Consider the following 22,532-nt stretch of genomic DNA (forward strand, 5'->3'; position numbering starts at 1 on the left):
GCTGTCCCTGGCTCCTGACCGTCTGTCTGCACTTGGCTGTCCCTGTCTCCTGACAGTCTGTCTGCACTCGGCTGTCACTGGCTCCTGACCGTCTCTCTGCACTCGGCTGTCCCTGACTCCTGACCGTCTATCTGCACTCGGCTGTCCCTAGCTCCTGACCGTCTGTCTGCACTGGGCTGTCCCTGTCTCCTGCCTGTCTGTCTACACTCGACTGTCCCTGGCTCCTGAACCTCTTCCTGCATTCGGATGTCCCTGGCTCCTTACCGTCTCCCGGCACTCGGTGTCCCTGGCTCCTGACCGTCTCTCTGCACTCGGCTGTCCCTGGCTCCTGACCGTCTCTCTGCACTCGGCTGTCCCTGACTCCTGACCGCCTCTCTGCACTCGGCTGTCCCTGGCTCCTGACCGTCTCTTTGTACTCGGCTGTCCCTGGCTCCTGCCTGTCTGTCTACACTCGACTGTCCCTGGCTCCTAAACGTCTCCCTGCACTCGGCTGTCCCTGGCTCCTGACCGTCTCTCTGCACTCAGCTGTCCCTGGCTCCTGACCGTTTCTTATCACTCGGCTGTCCCTGGCTGCTGACCGTCTCTCTGCACTCGGCTGCCTCTGGCTCCTAACCGTTTCTTATCACTCGGCTGTCCCTAACGCCTGACAGTCTTTATGCACTCGGCTGTCCCTGGCTCCTGACCGTCTGACTCCACTCAGCTGTCACTAGCTCCTGACCGTTTCTTATTACTCGGCTGTCCCTAACTCCTGACCGTCTGTCTGCACTCGGCTGTCCCTGTCTCCTGACCTTCTCTCTGCACTCGGCTGTCCCTGGCTCCTGTCCTGCATTATGTCCCTGTTCCTTTATATTACAGGCATTATGTCCCTGTTCCTTCATATTACCGGCAATTTATCCCTGTTCCATCATCTTACCGGCATTATGTCCCTGTTCCTTCATATTACCGTCATTATGTCCCTGTTCCTTCATATTACCGGCATTACGTCCCTGTTCCTTCATATTACCGGCATTATGTCCCTTTTCCTTCATATTACAGGCATTATGTCCCTGTTCCTTTATATTATAGGCATTATTTCCTCGTACCTTCATATTACCGGCATTATGTCCCTATTCCTTCATATTACCGGCATTATGTCCCTATTCCTTCATATTACCGGCATTATGTCCCTGTTTCTTCATATTACAGGCATTATGTCCCTGTTCCTTCATATTACCGGCATTATGTCCCTGTTCCTTCATATTACCGGCATAATGCGCCTGTTTCCTCATATTGCAGGCATTATGTCCCTGATCCTTCATATTACAGGCTTCATGTCCCTGTTCCCTCATCTTCGAGGCATTATGTCCCTGTTCCTTCATATTACCGGCTTTATGTCCTTGTTTCCTCATATTACAGGCATTATGTCCCTGTTCCTTCATATTACAGGCTTTATGTCCTTGTTCCCTCATATTACCGGCATTACGTCCCTGTTCCTTCATATTACCGGCATTACGTCCCTGCTCCTTCAAATTACAGACATTATGTCCCTGTTCCTTCATATTACCGGCATTATTTCCCTGTTACGTCGTCTTACAGGCATTATTTCCCTGTTCCTTCAAATTACCGGCATTATGTCCCTGTTCCTTCGTATTACAGGCATTATGTCCCTGTTCCTTCTTATTACCGGCATTATTTCCTTCTTCCTTCATATTACAGGCTTCATGTCCCTGTTCCATCCTATTACCGCATTATGCCCTGTTCCTTCTTATTACCGGCATTATGTCCCTGTACCCCCATCTTACCGGCATTATGTCCCTGTTCCTTCATATTACCGGCATTATGTCCCTGTTCCTTCATATTACAGGCATTATGTCCCTGTTCCTTCATAATACAGGCATTATGTCCCTGTTCCTTCATATTACAGGCTTTATGTCCCTGTTCCTTCATATTTCCGGCATTATGTCCCTGTTCCTTCATATTACCGGCATTATTTCCCTGTTCCTTCATCTTACCGGCATTATGTCCCTGTTCCCTCATCTTACCGGCATTTTGTCCCTGTTCCTTTATCTTACCGGCATTATGTCCCTGTTCTCTCATCTTACTGACATTATGTCCCTGTTCCTTCATATTACAGGCATTATGTCCCTTTTCCTTCATATTATAGGCATTATGTCCGTTCCTTCATATTATAGGCATTATGTCCGTTCCTTCATATTACAGGCATTATGTCCGTTCCTTCATATTACAGGCATAATGTCCCTGTTCCTTCATAATACAGGCATTATGTCCTTGTTCCTTCATATTACAGGCATTATGTCCTTGTTCCTTCATATTACAGGCATTATGTTCCTGTTCCTTCATATTACAGGCATTATGTTCCTGCATCTTACCGGCAATTTACATATTACAGGTATTATATCCGTGTTTCTTCATATTACAGGCATTATGTCCCTGTTCCTTCATATTACCGGCACTATGTCCCTGTTTCTTCATTTTATCGGCATTATGTCATTGTTCCTTCATATTACCGGCTCCTGACCGTCCGTCTCCACTCAGCTGTCCCTGGCTCCTGACCGTCTGTCTGCACTCGGATGTCCCTTGCTCCTGACCGTCTGTCTGCATTCGGCTGTCCCTGGCTCCTGACCGACTCTCTATACTCGCTGTCTCTGGCTCCTGACCGTTTCTTATCACTCTGCTGTCCCTAACTCCTGACCGTCTGTCTGCACTCGGCTGTCCCTGTCTCCTGACCTTCTCTCTGCACTCGGCTGTCCCTGGCTCCTGACCGTCCCTCTGCACTCGGCTGTCCCTGACTCCTGACCGTCTCTGCCCTCAGCTGTCCCTGGCTCCTGACCGTCTCTCTGCACTCGACTGTCCCTGGCTCCTGACCGTCTGTCTGCACTCGGCTGTCACTGTTTCCCGACCGTCTGTCTGCACTCAGCTGTCCCTGTCTCCTGACTGTCTGTCTGCACTCGGCTGTCCCTGTCTCCTGACCTTCTCTCTGCACTCGGCTGTCCCTGGCTCCTGACCGTCCCTCTGCACTCGGCTGTCCCTGACTCCTGACCGTCTCTGCCCTCAGCTGTCCCTGGCTCCTGACCGTCTCTCTGCACTCGACTGTCCCTGGCTCCTGACCGTCTGTCTGCACTCGGCTGTCACTGTTTCCCGACCGTCTGTCTGCACTCAGCTGTCCCTGTCTCCTGACTGTCTGTCTGCACTCGGCTGTCCCTGGCTCCTGACCGTCTGTCTGCACTCGGCTGTCCCTGTCTCCTGACCGTCTGTCTGCACTCGGTTGTCCCTGTCTCCTGACCGTCTCTCTGCACTTGGCTGTCCCTAACTCCTGACCGTCTCTCTGCACTCGGCTGTCCCTGACTCCTGACCGTCTCTCTGCACTCGGCTGTCCCTGGCTCCTGACCCACTCTCTGCACTCGGCTGTCCCTGACTCCTGACCGTCTCTCTGCACTCGGCTGTCCCTTGCTCCTGACCGTCTTTCTGCACTCGGCAGTCCCTGGCTCCTGACCGTCTCTCTATACTCGGCTGTCCCTGTCTCCTGACCGTCTGTCTGCACTCGGCTGTCCCTGTCTCCTGACCGTCTCTCTGCACTCGGCTGTCCCTGACTCCTGACCGTCTCTCTGCACTCGGCTGTCCCTGACTCCTGACCGTCTCTCTGCACTCGGCTGTCCCTGGCTCCTGACCGTCTGTCTATACTCGGCTGTCCCTGGCTCCTGACCGTCTGTCTGCACTCGGCTGTCCCTGTCTCCTGACAGTCTGTCTGCACTCGGCTGTCACTGGCTCCTGACCGTCTCTCTGCACTCGGCTGTCCCTGACTCCTGACCGTCTATCTGCACTCGGCTGTCCCTAGCTCCTGACCGTCTGTCTGCACTGGGCTGTCCCTGTCTCCTGCCTGTCTGTCTACACTCGACTGTCCCTGGCTCCTGAACCTCTTCCTGCATTCGGATGTCCCTGGCTCCTTACCGTCTCCCGGCACTCGGTGTCCCTGGCTCCTGACCGTCTCTCTGCACTCGGCTGTCCCTGGCTCCTGACCGTCTCTCTGCACTCGGCTGTCCCTGACTCCTGACCGCCTCTCTGCACTCGGCTGTCCCTGGCTCCTGACCGTCTCTTTGTACTCGGCTGTCCCTGGCTCCTGCCTGTCTGTCTACACTCGACTGTCCCTGGCTCCTAAACGTCTCCCTGCACTCGGCTGTCCCTGGCTCCTGACCGTCTCTCTGCACTCAGCTGTCCCTGGCTCCTGACCGTTTCTTATCACTCGGCTGTCCCTGGCTGCTGACCGTCTCTCTGCACTCGGCTGCCTCTGGCTCCTAACCGTTTCTTATCACTCGGCTGTCCCTAACGCCTGACAGTCTTTATGCACTCGGCTGTCCCTGGCTCCTGACCGTCTGACTCCACTCAGCTGTCCCTAGCTCCTGACCGTTTCTTATTACTCGGCTGTCCCTAACTCCTGACCGTCTGTCTGCACTCGGCTGTCCCTGTCTCCTGACCTTCTCTCTGCACTCGGCTGTCCCTGGCTCCTGTCCTGCATTATGTCCCTGTTCCTTTATATTACAGGCATTATGTCCCTGTTCCTTCATATTACCGGCAATTTATCCCTGTTCCATCATCTTACCGGCATTATGTCCCTGTTCCTTCATATTACCGTCATTATGTCCCTGTTCCTTCATATTACCGGCATTACGTCCCTGTTCCTTCATATTACCGGCATTATGTCCCTTTTCCTTCATATTACAGGCATTATGTCCCTGTTCCTTTATATTATAGGCATTATTTCCTCGTACCTTCATATTACCGGCATTATGTCCCTATTCCTTCATATTACCGGCATTATGTCCCTATTCCTTCATATTACCGGCATTATGTCCCTGTTTCTTCATATTACAGGCATTATGTCCCTGTTCCTTCATATTACCGGCATTATGTCCCTGTTCCTTCATATTACCGGCATAATGCGCCTGTTTCCTCATATTGCAGGCATTATGTCCCTGATCCTTCATATTACAGGCTTCATGTCCCTGTTCCCTCATCTTCGAGGCATTATGTCCCTGTTCCTTCATATTACCGGCTTTATGTCCTTGTTTCCTCATATTACAGGCATTATGTCCCTGTTCCTTCATATTACAGGCTTTATGTCCTTGTTCCCTCATATTACCGGCATTACGTCCCTGTTCCTTCATATTACCGGCATTACGTCCCTGCTCCTTCAAATTACAGACATTATGTCCCTGTTCCTTCATATTACCGGCATTATTTCCCTGTTACGTCGTCTTACAGGCATTATTTCCCTGTTCCTTCAAATTACCGGCATTATGTCCCTGTTCCTTCGTATTACAGGCATTATGTCCCTGTTCCTTCTTATTACCGGCATTATTTCCTTCTTCCTTCATATTACAGGCTTCATGTCCCTGTTCCATCCTATTACCGCATTATGCCCTGTTCCTTCTTATTACCGGCATTATGTCCCTGTACCCCCATCTTACCGGCATTATGTCCCTGTTCCTTCATATTACCGGCATTATGTCCCTGTTCCTTCATATTAGCGGCATTATGTCCCTGTTCCTTCATAATACAGGCATTATGTCCCTGTTCCTTCATATTACAGGCATTATGTCCCTGTTCCTTCATAATACAGGCATTATGTCCCTGTTCCTTCATATTACAGGCTTTATGTCCCTGTTCCTTCATATTTCCGGCATTATGTCCCTGTTCCTTCATATTACCGGCATTATTTCCCTGTTCCTTCATCTTACCGGCATTATGTCCCTGTTCCCTCATCTTACCGGCATTTTGTCCCTGTTCCTTTATCTTACCGGCATTATGTCCCTGTTCTCTCATCTTACTGACATTATGTCCCTGTTCCTTCATATTACAGGCATTATGTCCCTTTTCCTTCATATTATAGGCATTATGTCCGTTCCTTCATATTATAGGCATTATGTCCGTTCCTTCATATTACAGGCATTATGTCCGTTCCTTCATATTACAGGCATAATGTCCCTGTTCCTTCATAATACAGGCATTATGTCCTTGTTCCTTCATATTACAGGCATTATGTCCTTGTTCCTTCATATTACAGGCATAATGTCCCTGTTCCTTCATAATACAGGCATTATGTCCTTGTTCCTTCATAATACAGGCATTATGTCCTTGTTCCTTCATATTACCGGCATTACGTCCCTGCTCCTTCATATTACAGGCATTATGTCCCTGTTCCTTCATATTACCGGCATTATGTCCCTGTTCCTTCATAATACAGGCATTATGTCCTTGTTCCTTCATATTACAGGCATTATGTCCTTGTTCCTTCATATTACAGGCATTATGTTCCTGTTCCTTCATATTACAGGCATTATGTCCCTGTTCCTTCATATTACCGGCATTATGTCCCTGTTCCTTCATAATACAGGCATTATGTCCTTGTTCCTTCATATTACAGGCATTATGTCCTTGTTCCTTCATATTACAGGCATTATGTTCCTGTTCCTTCATATTACAGGCATTATGTCCTTGTTCCTTCATATTACAGGCATTATGTTCCTGTTCCTTCATATTACAGGCTTCATGTCCCTGTTCCTTCATATTACAGGCATTATGTTCCTGTTCCTTCATATTACAGGTGTGAAGGATGATTTATTTGCTTATATTCTCTGTATGAAATTACATTGTGAATTATCAAGCAGGATGCTGAATTACTAAGATATGTATTATGTGAAAGTGATGATAATGTTTAAATGATTTAGTTTCGTGCAGCAGCCATCTTGTCTGGAGTTCCCATCTTGGTTTTATTGTAGTGAATAGAAAAGTCATTGTTCCTTTAATACAAGTAATGTTGATTTCGTATGTTTTATCTTTGACCTTGGTTCCCATGCGAAGATGGACAGGGAGTGAGATGGGAGTGAGATGGGGGGATGGCAAGTATGCGTGAGGGAAGGTCTCCCCCCATCTCCACGAGGACATTCTGTCCAAAAGAGAGATAAGAAACCTGTAAACATAATGTGTGAAGAATTATAATGATGTATTTTATTGTATGCTTTTTACTGAATAACAAATATTGTTACATTGTCTCTGATTGGTTTATCTCAAGCCTACACCCCTTCTGAATTTCAGTTTAACAGTTTGAGTTTGGTAATAAATCCTTCAGATGAGAATTTTGAACATTTCAGCGTGTCTGTGTGTTTTCTTCTCGTCTCTCGATATATATCGGTGAAATATCCTAATTAGGATTCTGACTAATGGAGTCTGGCCTTGAGAGTCTGTTGGGACTCGTATAAATTTCAGTCTAATATATTTTGAGCGATGGATTTCCACGACAGTAATGGTGCCGAAACCCGGGAAGATTGCACGTCTGATAAGCTGTCACTGGAGAGGTCTGGCTTTGCATCTGTGAATTACAAAAACCGCGGTAGGTAAGGAGCTTATTCTTACACCATTCACACATGTATTGCGTAAGCCTTGGAATCCAGCTGTCAGAACGTCACTTCTATGGACGAGACTCCTTAGTCAGTGGGTTGCAAGATGGATCCAAAAAGGTATGTTGAAGCTTTTTGTGTGATGAAGGATTGCAGGTGTGTACGTGATCTTAAACTGTTGATATGAAAGACATGAGAGAATTTTTGCCAGCAAATACATAGTTAACCAGGAAAAATTGTGAGAAGCCTTTGGAATGCAGTGACGTAGCGCATGGCAGAGAGAAGTCGTAACTCACATGTGAAGTATTTGAAATGCAAAGAGTTTGGGCTGGACTGTGAGGAAAAAACAAAACTTCTGCTTGCTGCTTTGTTGTAGCGTCATTTGTTATTTAGTTGTGTAAAATTGTTGAGGATTAATAGTTGTTCTGTTACCCGTTTGTCTGGGATTATAGTTGGGAGGTACTGACTGGTATTGGCTCAGACCCATAGACAGTTGTGAGTAATATCATGTAGTACCACAGGGGCTTCAATGGTTAAGTCCTGATAATGTAGAATCCAGTGCAAGGAGAAGCAATTGTGTCTATATTGAATTTGCACTCAATACCATTACCCAGTGCAATAGGGAAAAACTTTGAATACTGTATTAGAAAATCATTTATATTTTCCTGGCTCATTGCCAGACAGTGATATTGTGTGTAAGGGTCCATAAACCAGTTGTATGCATTGCCAGACTGGCATAAGGTGGGAATCAGTACAGACTGATTTCTAGCACATGATAATCCGGCATATACACTTTGATGTAAAATAACATCCAAGTAATTAAGTCTGTAGTAGTATAACATCAGACCGCTGGATTGAATACCGTTGTAATATAACATCCTGTATTCATTGAATGACCCTGACACTTATCCCAGGTGCCACCTGTGTCGTAGTAGTAATTACAGTGAAGAACATTGGTATTGGCTCAGACCCATAGCCCGTAAAGAAATTATCACCAACATAGATGACAACCCCCTAAACTACAACCCACAGAGTGAACGGCTGAGCGGGGAGGATAATATATATATGTTACCAAATATAATTTGCATGTGAAACCATTGCAAAGTGCTAGAGGAAAGAGTTTGGGATATATGTTACATCATGGGCTCTATGAACTGAAAGACACACCCCGGCAGCAAGTGTTCTGCATAAGTGAAGTGTTACCAACTCCTGCTTGAATCAATGGAGTTTCATGAATGTCGATTGTGTTGAAGAATTTGCTCTTGTAATTGTTGATTGGCAGCATTTTGTCTGTTCTTGATGTTCAATCCAGTGAGGGATCAGAGGATCCTACTGCTAGAATGTCTGGAGGAACGACTTGTGATATCGTATTGGTAAGACAGTCTAGGAGATAGACTGGTCTGAGATATCTGTCGGCAAACGTGGCCTGTTTGCCTGGAGGTGGGGGATTTACCGGAAATCACCCTACTGCTCTCCGACCATGGGGTCAGGAGGAAGTTGGACAAAGATGCTTTGGGGCACTGGTCCCGGCCAACATTAGAATGAGCAAAAGGAGCTGGGGCTTTAATTCTAAAGTATGTGAAGGCAAAATAACACACTGAAAAAAATTGTTGAAAAGGCTGGCAGCGTAAGAAGGATGTTTGCATGTGAGAAAGAACAATTTAAATACAGGTGTAAATTTTCATTGGAAGAGTGAAGAAAACGGAGCAGCCAGGTACATTGCAGTGACTAACGTGGGTCAGAACGGGGGGAGTGTAATGTGTGATGTGATGAGACATCTGTGTGATGTGTGCAATGTAACATGTGTGATGTGATGAGACATCTGTGTGATGTGTGTAATGTAACATGTCTGAAGTTTGAAACTAATGGCCACAATAAAAGCAGAACTATATTGTATGTTTCCTATTTTTAACAGCAGTAATGTCTAAAAATGTTAGTGTTTTGTGTATGGGGTTAAAATCAGTTCTACTTTTTTTTTCATTTTTTTATGGAACGTGTTTTATTTTCGCGCAGCGCAGTCGTCTGTAACTACACCAAGCGAGAAAAATATTACAGCCGGCTGGATCTGTTTGTAGAAAGATAAAAGCTATACTGCAGATTAATGTGTTATAATGTGATAGGATTTATTGTTGGAATGTTTTGATGTTGATTCAAATGTATTAAACTACAGATATTGTGAGACACGGGGTCTTGAACATGTATGTGCCCCCTCTGTTCCCTATTCTTATGTACAGCTTATTGGTTTGCAGTAATTAATATTACCAGATATATTATTTTCTGTGTTATTGAATAACTAATTACAATTGTTTTGTTTTTGTTTTCACACATGAGGCATGTGCTATGGTGCTGCCTAAATGTTATTTTTTTAAAAATGTGAGATGTTTTACAGGTAAATGGTTGCAGGTCATTTTAAAGATAAAATGTATTTTTGTCAGGAGAAAGTCATCTTTTTTTGTTCCAGGCTGTTGTGTATTACAGGGGGTTAAACTAGTGCCACCCCGATAGAGTGCCTAATCTCATTATGTTAATATGTAGTTTTGAACCCTGCTACATTACTTTCGCAGAGTCCAAATAGGAGGGAATGTTGAAGGGACTGATCAGGTAGTTTTTGTTTTTTGTTCTCCTTTTTTTACAGGCAATTTTATGACCCCTTCACAGCCAGAGGGAGCTATGCCAAGCACTGCCCTATCCCAGTGGCTGAGAAAGGGTTGAAGATTTCCCAATGGTGAAGGGACTGATCAGGTAGTTTTGTTTTGTGTTTTATTTTGTTTTGAATTAATGAATTTGGTTTTAGGAGATCTACAAAATGTGTATGAGTTTTAAGGAGTAACCCAGATTAAATGTGTATGACAGTAACTTATATTTTGAGGTTTTTCTGTGTAGATGGTTCCAGATCCCCCTCCAGCCAATTTACACAGGAGGTGAGGTGACGTCACTCACAGATGAGTCTTTACAGATTTAGATGGGGAGAAGTCAAAACAAAAAAAAAAAATTGTTTGAATATTGTTTATTTTATGCCAGATTTCAGTAACATATTTTGTTTGTTTTTGTATTAATCAGGTATTTACAGGACCTGGTGGGTGGGATGTACAAGTGTTCTGGATCATCAGATAAATGTGGAACAATAAAACTCCACCCTTTTGAAATGTTCTATCTATATGTGACATGGGTTTCCAATGTAAATTTGTAATGAAGACATACTTTATCATATACAGCATGTGTAGAACAGGATACGAGGCACCAGGTAAATTACCCAGAAACCACTCTCACCTTCTTGTTCATCTCAAGGAGCGGAGTTGGAGGTGCTCGCTGAGGCTGTAACCTGGCAGAAGGTAAGACGGCCGACATTTACACTGACTCTAGGTACGCTTTTGGCATCGCCCACAATTATGGGCCCATTGGTAGTAGGAACTTTATTGGATCATTGGGTAAGCCAATTGAGAGAGCAAGAGAAAACAGAACTGACAACAAGGGTATATGCAGCCAGGTGTCAGTAAATTGGCTTGTCCCTGGATACAATAATGCAAGCACTAGGTTTGTAGCAGCCGGCATGATGTGCGCACGGCATGACATAGGTAAAACAGCAAAGGTACCTGTGAAAAGTGCAGCCCGGCCAGATTAACAGTCCCAGCGACTGCAGAACATACAACTACCCGAGGTAGAAGTGTATGACGCGGTGCTCGTGTGTGTAGACCTGTTCTCAGGGAGGCCTGAAGCCCGGCCTGTATTTTCCCCACTGCAGACGTTGTGTGTAAGTGACAGGGGAATAGTGTTATCCCAAGTATTGACCTGATGTTTGTACAATACGATATCAGCAGTTCTCCAGATGTTATTCCAAAGTTAGTTTGTTTAATAATTGTATTTAAGAAGTGTTGTGGTAATATTAAATACTGAAGTTAAGTTTTATGTAAAGTTCTGGATCAGCCTTAGCATTGGACTATTAGAGTCATGCGTCAGATAAAAGGTACAGAAGTGGAATATTCCCATTTGAAAATATTTTTAGTTATTTGTTTTTTGTCGTTGTTATTGTGAAAGGAAAATTCTGTGCAGTGTTTGTGTGTGTGTGTGTGTGTGTATATATATATATATATATATATATATATATATATAAAGAAGAAAAATGAGTTTGCATGTATCATTTCTAGTTATTGCTCAATGTGAACGTTTGATGTAAAGATGTTATTTGTTAATGTTTTTCTTCAAATTAATTATTTGATTAAGATCAATTAATGTTTATACAATGAAAAAGTTTGTTCTCCACAGGAAGAGTCCAACTGGGAGCGGAAGGCGTGAGAACCAGATTCTAACAGAATGTGGACGGATAAGGGAACGTGAATCGGTAAGACCCAAGGCACTCTTGATGGCTTTTGCATTGATGGTGTATGACCTCACATAGGCCCCAAGACTGCAAGGATCGATTTGGTGAGATCTAATTGGTATGTCCCAGGCTTTACAGCTGTTGCTGCTAAATTCTGTTAGAGCTGTTTGATTTGCCTACAGAACAGTCCTGGCAGACCGGTGCCAACCTTATCATACCCGCCTCCCACAAAGAGAACAGACCTTGAGAGGTCTCCCCATGCAATACAAATTAGAGTAAGGAAAATTGGTTTGCGACATTTGTCAGATAAACATGTTGAATCTGTGTATATTTTGGTGAGCTGGAAATGTTCCAGGCAATCAGATCAGATCAAGGTACAAATCCTGCTGGAAAGCGTGACACTAAGTGCAAATGAAATGTACCCAATAATTACACATCTTCTAGGTGCCCTGTCCATTGGAACAGAGACGTTTTTCTTATATAAAGGTGTTTGTTTGATTTAGTTTAAGGGCCTGACATTGTTACGTAGATGTTATCACCAGATTAGTAACAATTGACAAGGGTTGGGGTCCTCGAGCAAGTGGCAGTAAACATGAACTAAAAGATTTTTAATACGATGAACTCCATTACTGGGTGCGGCAGGAGCAGCCGGAGCCAGTACAACGCGTTTGTCATGAACTGACGGCAGTGTCATAATTCCAAGCAGCCGCCCAGACAAGTAAGAAGACAGATGAGCGGAGGGTTTGTGGGGTCACAATAACACCCCACTAATCCGCCTACGTGGGATCTCACACCAGGCTCACAGCATGAGGTGTTGTGTATAGCCCGGTGACGTAAACTAAAAGAGACGGTGTCTGACAGATGAAAAGGACCAAATCAAGTCGTGATGACATCAGCAAAATTCCAAGTAAAGACCAAAGACCTGAGTGAATCCGTCAGCAGTATCAAGTGTTCTAATCAGAAGACAGGAGAAGAAGAGGACGATGATGTACATGACTTGTCAATGCACTGGTGGGACCCCATACCCTAACCGGACATTGGTGATGGCATCATATTAGTTGTGGCCCTATTGATATATTGTTTGAGTTTCATAATCATAATATATAATTTCTGTAATTTAATATGAGAAAAAGGGGGGTTTGTGAAGGATGATTTATTTGCTTATATTCTCTGTATGAAATTACATTGTGAATTATCAAGCAGGATGCTGAATTACTAAGATATGTATTATGTGAAAGTGATGATAATGTTTAAATGATTTAGTTTCGTGCAGCAGCCATCTTGTCTGGAGTTCCCATCTTGGTTTTATTGTAGTGAATAGAAAAGTCATTGTTCCTTTAATACAAGTAATGTTGATTTCGTATGTTTTATCTTTGACCTTGGTTCCCATGCGAAGATGGACAGGGAGTGAGATGGGAGTGAGATGGGGGGATGGCAAGTATGCGTGAGGGAAGGTCTCCCCCCATCTCCACGAGGACATTCTGTCCAAAAGAGAGATAAGAAACCTGTAAACATAATGTGTGAAGAATTATAATGATGTATTTTATTGTATGCTTTTTACTGAATAACAAATATTGTTACATTGTCTCTGATTGGTTTATCTCAAGCCTACACCCCTTCTGAATTTCAGTTTAACAGTTTGAGTTTGGTAATAAATCCTTCAGATGAGAATTTTGAACATTTCAGCGTGTCTGTGTGTTTTCTTCTCGTCTCTCGATATATATCGGTGAAATATCCTAATTAGGATTCTGACTAATGGAGTCTGGCCTTGAGAGTCTGTTGGGACTCGTATAAATTTCAGTCTAATATATTTTGAGCGATGGATTTCCACGACACAGGCATTATGTTCCTGCATCTTACCGGCAATTTACATATTACAGGTATTATATCCGTGTTTCTTCATATTACAGGCATTATGTCCCTGTTCCTTCATATTACCGGCACTATGTCCCTGTTTCTTCATTTTATCGGCATTATGTCATTGTTCCTTCATATTACCGGCTCCTGACCGTCCGTCTCCACTCAGCTGTCCCTGGCTCCTGACCGTCTGTCTGCACTCGGATGTCCCTTGCTCCTGACCGTCTGTCTGCATTCGGCTGTCCCTGGCTCCTGACCGACTCTCTATACTCGCTGTCTCTGGCTCCTGACCGTTTCTTATCACTCTGCTGTCCCTAACTCCTGACCGTCTGTCTGCACTCGGCTGTCCCTGTCTCCTGACCTTCTCTCTGCACTCGGCTGTCCCTGGCTCCTGACCGTCCCTCTGCACTCGGCTGTCCCTGACTCCTGACCGTCTCTGCCCTCAGCTGTCCCTGGCTCCTGACCGTCTCTCTGCACTCGACTGTCCCTGGCTCCTGACCGTCTGTCTGCACTCGGCTGTCACTGTTTCCCGACCGTCTGTCTGCACTCAGCTGTCCCTGTCTCCTGACTGTCTGTCTGCACTCGGCTGTCCCTGGCTCCTGACCGTCTGTCTGCACTCGGCTGTCCCTGACTCCTGACCGTCTCTCTGCACTCGGCTGTCCCTGACTCCTGACCGTCTCTCTGCACTCGGCTGTCCCTGGCTCCTGACCCACTCTCTGCACTCGGCTGTCCCTGACTCCTGACCGTCTGTCTGCACTCGGCTGTCCCTTGATCCTGACCGTCTTTCTGCACTCGGCTGTCCCTGGCTCCTGACCGTCTCTCTATACTCGGCTGTCCCTGTCTCCTGACCGTCTGTCTGCACTCGGCTGTCCCTGTCTCCTGACCGTCTCTCTGCACTCGGCTGTCCCTGACTCCTGACCGTCTCTCTGCACTCGGCTGTCCCTGACTCCTGACCGTCTCTCTGCACGGGGCTGTCCCTGTCTCCTGCCTGTCTGTCTACACTCGACTGTCCCTGGCTCCTGAACCTCTTCCTGCATTCGGATGTCCCTGGCTCCTTACCGTCTCCCGGCACTCGGTGTCCCTGGCTCCTAACCGTCTCTCTGCACTCGGCTGTCCCTGGCTCCTGACCGTCTCTCTGCACTCGGCTGTCCCTGACTCCTGACCGCCTCTCTGCACTCGGCTGTCCCTGGCTCCTGACCGTCTCTTTGTACTCGGCTGTCCCTGGCTCCTGCCTGTCTGTCTACACTCGACTGTCCCTGGCTCCTAAACGTCTCCCTGCACTCGGCTGTCCCTGGCTCCTGACCGTCTCTCTGCACTCGGCTGTCCCTGGCTCCTGACCCACTCTCTGCACTCGGCTGTCCCTGACTCCTGACCGTCTGTCTGCACTCGGCTGTCCCTTGCTCCTGACCGTCTTTCTGCACTCGGCTGTCCCTGGCTCCTGACCGTCTCTCTATACTCGGCTGTCCCTGTCTCCTGACCGTCTGTCTGCACTCGGCTGTCCCTGTCTCCTGACCGTCTCTCTGCACTCGGCTGTCCCTGACTCCTGACCGTCTCTCTGCACTCGGCTGTCCCTGACTCCTGACCGTCTCTCTGCACTGGGCTGTCCCTGTCTCCTGCCTGTCTGTCTACACTCGACTGTCCCTGGCTCCTGAACCTCTTCCTGCATTCGGATGTCCCTGGCTCCTTACCGTCTCCCGGCACTCGGTGTCCCTGGCTCCTGACCGTCTCTCTGCACTCGGCTGTCCCTGGCTCCTGACCGTCTCTCTGCACTCGGCTGTCCCTGACTCCTGACCGCCTCTCTGCACTCGGCTGTCCCTGGCTCCTGACCGTCTCTTTGTACTCGGCTGTCCCTGGCTCCTGCCTGTCTGTCTACACTCGACTGTCCCTGGCTCCTAAACGTCTCCCTGCACTCGGCTGTCCCTGGCTCCTGACCGTCTCTCTGCACTCAGCTGTCCCTGGCTCCTGACCGTTTCTTATCACTCGGCTGTCCCTGGCTGCTGACCGTCTCTCTGCACTCGGCTGTCTCTGGCTCCTAACCGTTTCTTATCACTCGGCTGTCCCTAACGCCTGACCGTCTTTATGCACTCGGCTGTCCCTGGCTCCTGACCGTCTGACTCCACTCAGCTGTCCCTAGCTCCTGACCGTTTCTTATTACTCGGCTGTCCCTAACTCCTGACCGTCTGTCTGCACTCGGCTGTCCCTGTCTCCTGACCTTCTCTCTGCACTCGGCTGTCCCTGGCTCCTGTCCTGCATTATGTCCCTGTTCCTTTATATTACAGTATTATGTCCCTGTTCCTTCATATTACCGGCAATTTATCCCTGTTCCCTCATCTTACCGGCATTATGTCCCTGTTCCTTCATATTACCGTCATTATGTCCCTGTTCCTTCATATTACCGGCATTATGTCCCTTTTCCTTCATATTACAGGCATTATGTCCCTGTTCCTTTATATTACAGGCATTATGTCCTCGTACCTTCATATTACCGGCATTATGTCCCTATTCCTTCATATTACCGGCATTATGTCCCTATTCCTTCATATTACCGGCATTATGTCCCTGTTTCTTCATATTACAGGCATTATGTCCCTGTTCCTTCATATTACCGGCATTATGTCCCTGTTCCTTCATATTACCGGCATAATGCGCCTGTTCCCTCATATTGCAGGCATTATGTCCCTGATCCTTCATATTACAGGCTTCATGTCCCTGTTCCCTCATCTTCGAGGCATTATGTCCCTGTTCCTTCATATTACCGGCTTTATGTCCTTGTTTCCTCATATTACAGGCATTATGTCCCTGTTCCTTCATATTACAGGCTTTATGTCCTTGTTCCCTCATATTACCGGCATTACGTCCCTGTTCCTTCATATTACCGGCATTACGTCCCTGCTCCTTCAAATTACAGGCATTATGTCCCTGTTCCTTCATATTACCGGCATTATGTCCCTGTTACTTCGTCTTACAGGCATTATTTCCCTGTTCCTTCAAATTACCGGCATTATGTCCCTGTTCCTTCGTATTACAGGCATTATGTCCCTGTTCCTTCTTATTACCGGCATTATTTCCTTCTTCCTTCATATTACAGGCTTCATGTCCCTGTTCCATCCTATTACCGCATTATGCCCTGTTCCTTCTTATTACCGGCATTATGTCCCTGTACCCCCATCTTACCGGCATTATGTCCCTGTTCCTTCATATTACCGGCATTATGTCCCTGTTCCTTCATATTAGCGGCATTATGTCCCTGTTCCTTCATAATACAGGCATTATGTCCCAGTTCCTTCATATTACAGGCATTATGTCCCTGTTCCTTCATAATACAGGCATTATGTCCCTGTTCCTTCATATTACAGGCTTTATGTCCCTGTTCCTTCATATTTACGGCATTATGTCCCTGTTCCTTCATATTACCGGCATTATTTCCCTGTTCCTTCATATTACAGGCATTATGTCCCTGTTCCTTCATATTGCAGGCATTATGTCCCTGTTCCTTCATATTACAGGCATTATGTCCCTGTTCCTTCATATTACAGGCATTATGTCCCTGTTCCTTCATATTACAGGCATTATGTCTCTGTTCCTTCATATTACCAGCAATTTATCCCTGTTCCCTCATCTTACAGGCATTATGTCCCTGTTCCTTCATATTACCGCATTATGTCCCTGTTCCTTCATATTACAGGCATTATGTCCCTGTTCCTTCATATTACAGGCTTTATGTCCTCGTACCTTCATATTACCGGCATTATTTCCCTGTTCCTTCATATTACCGGCATTATTTGCCTGTTCCTTCATATTACCGGCATTATGCCCCTGTTCCTTCATATTACAGGCATTATGTCCCTGTTCCTTCATATTACCGACAATTTATCCCTGTTCCCTCATCTTACCGGCATTATGTCCCTGTTCCTTCATATTACCGGCATTATGTCCCTGTTCCTTCATATTTCCGCCATTATGTCCCTGTTCCTTCATATTTCCGGCATTATGTCCCTGTTCCTTCATATTAGCGGCATTATGTCCCTGTTCCTTCATAATACAGGCATTATGTCCCTGTTCCTTCATATTACAGGCATTATGTCTCTGTTCCTTCATAATACAGGCATTGTGTCCCTGTTCCTTCATATTACAGGCTTTAAGTCCCTGTTCCTTCATATTTTCGGCATTATGTCCCTGTTCCTTCATATTACCGGCATTATTTCCCCGTTTCTTCATATTACAGGCATTATGTCCCTATTCCTTCATATTACAGGCATTATGTCCCTGTTCCTTCATATTTCCGACAATTTATCCCTGTTCCCTCATCTTACCGGCATTATGTCCCTGTTCCTTCATATTACCGGCATTATGTCCCTGTTCCTTCATATTTCCGGCATTATGTCCCTGTTCCTTAATATTAGCGGCATTATGTCCCTGTTCCTTCATATTACAGGCATTATGTCCCTGTTCCTTCATATTACAGGCTTTATGTCCTCGTACCTTCATATTACCGGCATTATTTCCCTGTTCCTTCATATTACCGGCATTACGTCCCGGTTCCTTCATATTACCGGCAATTTATCCCTGTTCCCTCATCTTACCGGCATTATGTCCCTGTTCCTTCATATTACCGGCATTATGTCCCTGTTCCTTCATATTACCGGCATTATGTCCCTGTTCCTTCATATTTCCGGCATTATGTCCATGTTCCTTCATATTACAGGCATTATGTCTCTGTTCCTTCATAATACAGGCATTATGTCCCTGTTCCTTCATATTACAGGCTTTATGTCCCTGTTCCTTCATATTTTCGGCATTATGTCCCTGTTCCTTCATATTACCGTCATTATTTCCCTGTTTCTTCATATTACAGGCATTATGTCCCTATTCCTTCATATTACAGGCATTATGTCCCTGTTCCTTCATATTACCGGCAATTTATCCCTGTTCCCTCATCTTACCGGCATTATGTCCCTGTTCCTTCATATTACCGGCATTATGTCCCTGTTCCTTCATATTTCCGGCATTATGTCCCTGTTCCTTAATATTAGCGGCATTATGTCCCTGTTCCTTCATATTTCCGGCATTATGTCCCTGTTCCTTCATCTTACCGGCATTATGTCCCTTTTCCCTTATATTACCGGCATTTTGTCCCTGTTCCTTCATATTACCGCCAATTTATCCCTGTTCCCTCATCTTACTGGCATTATGTCCCTGTTCCTTCATATTAGCGGCATTATGTCCCTGTTCCTTCATCTTACCGGCATTTTACATATTACAGGTATTATATGCCTGTTTCTTCATATTACTGGCATTATGTCCCTGTTCCCTCATCTTACCGGCATTATGTCCCTGTTCCCTCATATTACAGCCATTAAGTCCCTGTTCCTTCTATGTCCCTGTTACCTCATCTTACCGGCATTATGTCCCTGTTCCTACATATTACCGCCATTATATCTGTTCCTTCATATTACAGGCATTATGTCCCTGTTCCTTCATATTACCGGCACTATGTCCCTGTTCCTTAATTTTTTCGGCATTATGTCCTTGTTCCTTCATATTACCGGCTCCGACCGTCCGTCTCCACTCAGCTGTCCCTGGCTCCTGACCGTCTGTCTGCACTCAGCTGTCACTGTTTCCTGACCGTCTCTCTGCACTCGGCTGTCCCTGACTCCTGACCGTTTATCTGCACTCGGCTGTCCCTGGCTCCTGACCGTCTTTCTGCACTCAGCTGTCCCTGACTCCTGATCGTCTCTCTGCACTCGGCTGTCCCTGACTCCTGACCGTCTGTCTGCACTCGGCTGTCCTTGTCTCCTGACAGTCTGTCTGCACTCGGCTGTCCCTGGCTCCTGACCGTCTCTCTGCACTCGGCTGTCCCTGACTCCTGACCGTCTATCTGCACTCGGCTGTCCCTAGCTCCTGACCGTCCGTCTCCACTCAGCTGTCCCTGGCTCCTTAACCTCTTCCTGCATTCGGCTGTCCCTGTCTCCTGACCGTCTCCCGGCACTCGGTGTCCCTGGCTTCTGACCGTCTTTCTGCACTCGGCTGTTCCTGACTCCTGACCGCCTCTCTGCACTCGGCTGTCCCTGGCTCCTGACCGTCTCTTTGTACTTGGCTGTCCCTGGCTCCTGCCTGTCTGTCTACACTCGACTGTCCCTGGCTCCTAAACGTCTCCCTGCACTCGGCTGTCCTTGGCTCCTGACCGTCTCTCTGCACTCAGCTGTCCCTGGCTCCTGACCGTTTCTTATCACTCGGCTGTCCCTGGCTCCTGACCGTCTCTCTGCACTCGGCTGTCTCTGGCTCCTAACCGTTTCTTATCACTCGGCTGTCCCTAACGCCTGACCGTCTTTATGCACTCGGCTGTCCCTGGCTCCTGACCGTCTGACTCCACTCAGCTGTCCCTAGCTCCTGACCGTTTCTTATTAATCGTCTGTCCCTAACTCCTGACCGTCTGTCTGCACTCGGCTGTCCCTGGCTCCTGTCCTGCATTATGTCCCTGTTCCTTTATATTACAGGCATGATGTCCCTGTTCCTTCATATTACCGGCAATTTATCCCTGTTCCCTCATCTTACCGGCATTATGTCCCTGTTCCTTCATATTACCGTCATTATGTCCCTGTTCCTTCATATTACCGGCATTACGTCCCTGTTCCTACATATTACCGGCATTATGTCCCTTTTCCTTCATATTACAGGCATTATGTCCCTGTTCCTTTATATTACAGGCATTATGTCCTCGTACCTTCATATTACCGGCATTATGTCCCTATTCCTTCATATTACCGGCATTATGTCCCTGTTTCTTCATATTACAGGCATTATGTCCCTGTTCCTTCATATTACCGGCATTATGTCCCTGTTCCTTCATATTACCGGCATTTTGTCCGTGTTCCCTCATCTTACCGGCATTATGTCCTTGTACCTTCCTCTTACCGGCATTATGTCCCTGTTCCTTCATATTTTGGCATTATGTCCCTGTTCCTTCATATTACCGGCATTATGTCCCTGTTCCTTCATATTACCGGCAATTTATCCCTGTTCCCTCATCTTACCGGCATTTTGTCCCTGTTCCCTCATCTTACCGCCATTTTGTCCCTGTTCCCTCATCTTACCGGCATTATGTCCCTGTTCCTTCATATTACCAACATTATGTCCCTGTCCCTTCATATTACAGGCTTTTTTTTCCCTGTTCCTTCATATTACCGGCATTATGTCCCTGTTCCATCATATTACAGGCATTATGTCCCTGTTCCATCATATTACAGGCATTATGTACCTGTTCCTTCATCTTACCGGCATAATGTCCCTGTTCCCTCATCTTACCGGCATTATATCCCTGTTCCTACATATTACCGGCATTACGTCCCTGTTCCTTCATATTACAGGCATTATGTCTCTGTTCCTTCATAATACAGGCATTATGTCCCTGTTCCTTCATATTACAGGCTTTATGTCCCTGTTCCTTCATATTTTCGGCATTATGTCCATGTTCCTTCATATTACCGGCATTATTTCCCTGTTTCTTCATATTACAGGCATTATGTCCCTATTCCTTCATATTACAGGCATTATGTCCCTGTTCCTTCATATTACCGGCAATTTATCCCTGTTCCCTCATCTTACCGGCATTATGTCCCTGTTCCTTCATCTTACCGGCATTATGTCCCTTTTCCCTTATATTACCGGCATTTTGTCCCTGTTCCTTCATATTACCGCCAATTTATCCCTGTTCCCTCATCTTACTGGCATTATGTCCCTGTTCCTTCATATTAGCGGCATTATGTCCCTGTTCCTTCATATTACCGGCATTATGTCCCTGCATCTTACCGGCATTTTACATATTACAGGTATTATATGCCTGTTTCTTCATATTACTGGCATTATGTCCCTGTTCCCTCATCTTACCGGCATTATGTCCCTGTTCCCTCATATTACAGCCATTAAGTCCCTGTTCCTTCTATGTCCCTGTTACCTCATCTTACCGGCATTATGTCCCTGTTCCTACATATTACCGCCATTATATCTGTTCCTTCATATTACAGGCATTATGTCCCTGTTCCTTCATATTACCGGCACTATGTCCCTGTTCCTTCATTTTTTCGGCATTATGTCCTTGTTCCTTCATATTACCGGCTCCGACCGTCCGTCTCCACTCAGCTGTCCCTGGCTCCTGACCGTCTGTCTGCACTCAGCTGTTCCTGGCTCCTGACCGTCTGTCTGCACTCGGCTGTCACTGTTTCCTGACCGTCTGTCTGCACTCGGCTGTCCCTGGCTCCTGACCGTTTATCTGCACTCGGCTGTCCCTGACTCCTGACCGTTTATCTGCACTCGGCTATCCCTGGCTCCTGACCGTCTTTCTGCACTCAGCTGTCCCTGACTCCTGATCGTCTCTCTGCACTCGGCTGTCCCTGACTCCTGACCGTCTGTCTGCACTCGGCTGTCCCTGTCTCCTGACAGTCTGTCTGCACTCGGCTGTCCCTGGCTCCTGACCGTCTCTCTGCACTCGGCTGTCCCTGACTCCTGACCGTCTATCTGCACTCGGCTGTCCCTAGCTCCTGACCGTCTGTCTGCACTGGGCTGTCCCTGTCTCCTGCCTGTCTGTCTACACTCGACTGTCCCTGGCTCCTTAACCTCTTCCTGCATTCGGCTGTCCCTGTCTCCTGACCGTCTCCCGGCACTCGGTGTCCCTGGCTTCTGACCGTCTCTCTGCACTCGGCTGTTCCTGACTCCTGACCGCCTCTCTGCACTCGGCTGTCCCTGGCTCCTGACCGTCTCTTTGTACTTGGCTGTCCCTGGCTCCTGCCTGTCTGTCTACACTCGACTGTCCCTGGCTCCTAAACGTCTCCCTGCACTCGGCTGTCCTTGGCTCCTGACCGTCTCTCTGCACTCAGCTGTCCCTGGCTCCTGACCGTTTCTTATCACTCGGCTGTCCCTGGCTCCTGACCGTCTCTCTGCACTCGGCTGTCTCTGGCTCCTAACCG

Source organism: Rhinoderma darwinii, chromosome 11 (assembly GCF_050947455.1).
Source record: "Rhinoderma darwinii isolate aRhiDar2 chromosome 11, aRhiDar2.hap1, whole genome shotgun sequence".
In the NCBI taxonomy this organism is placed as follows: Eukaryota; Metazoa; Chordata; class Amphibia; order Anura; family Rhinodermatidae; genus Rhinoderma; species Rhinoderma darwinii.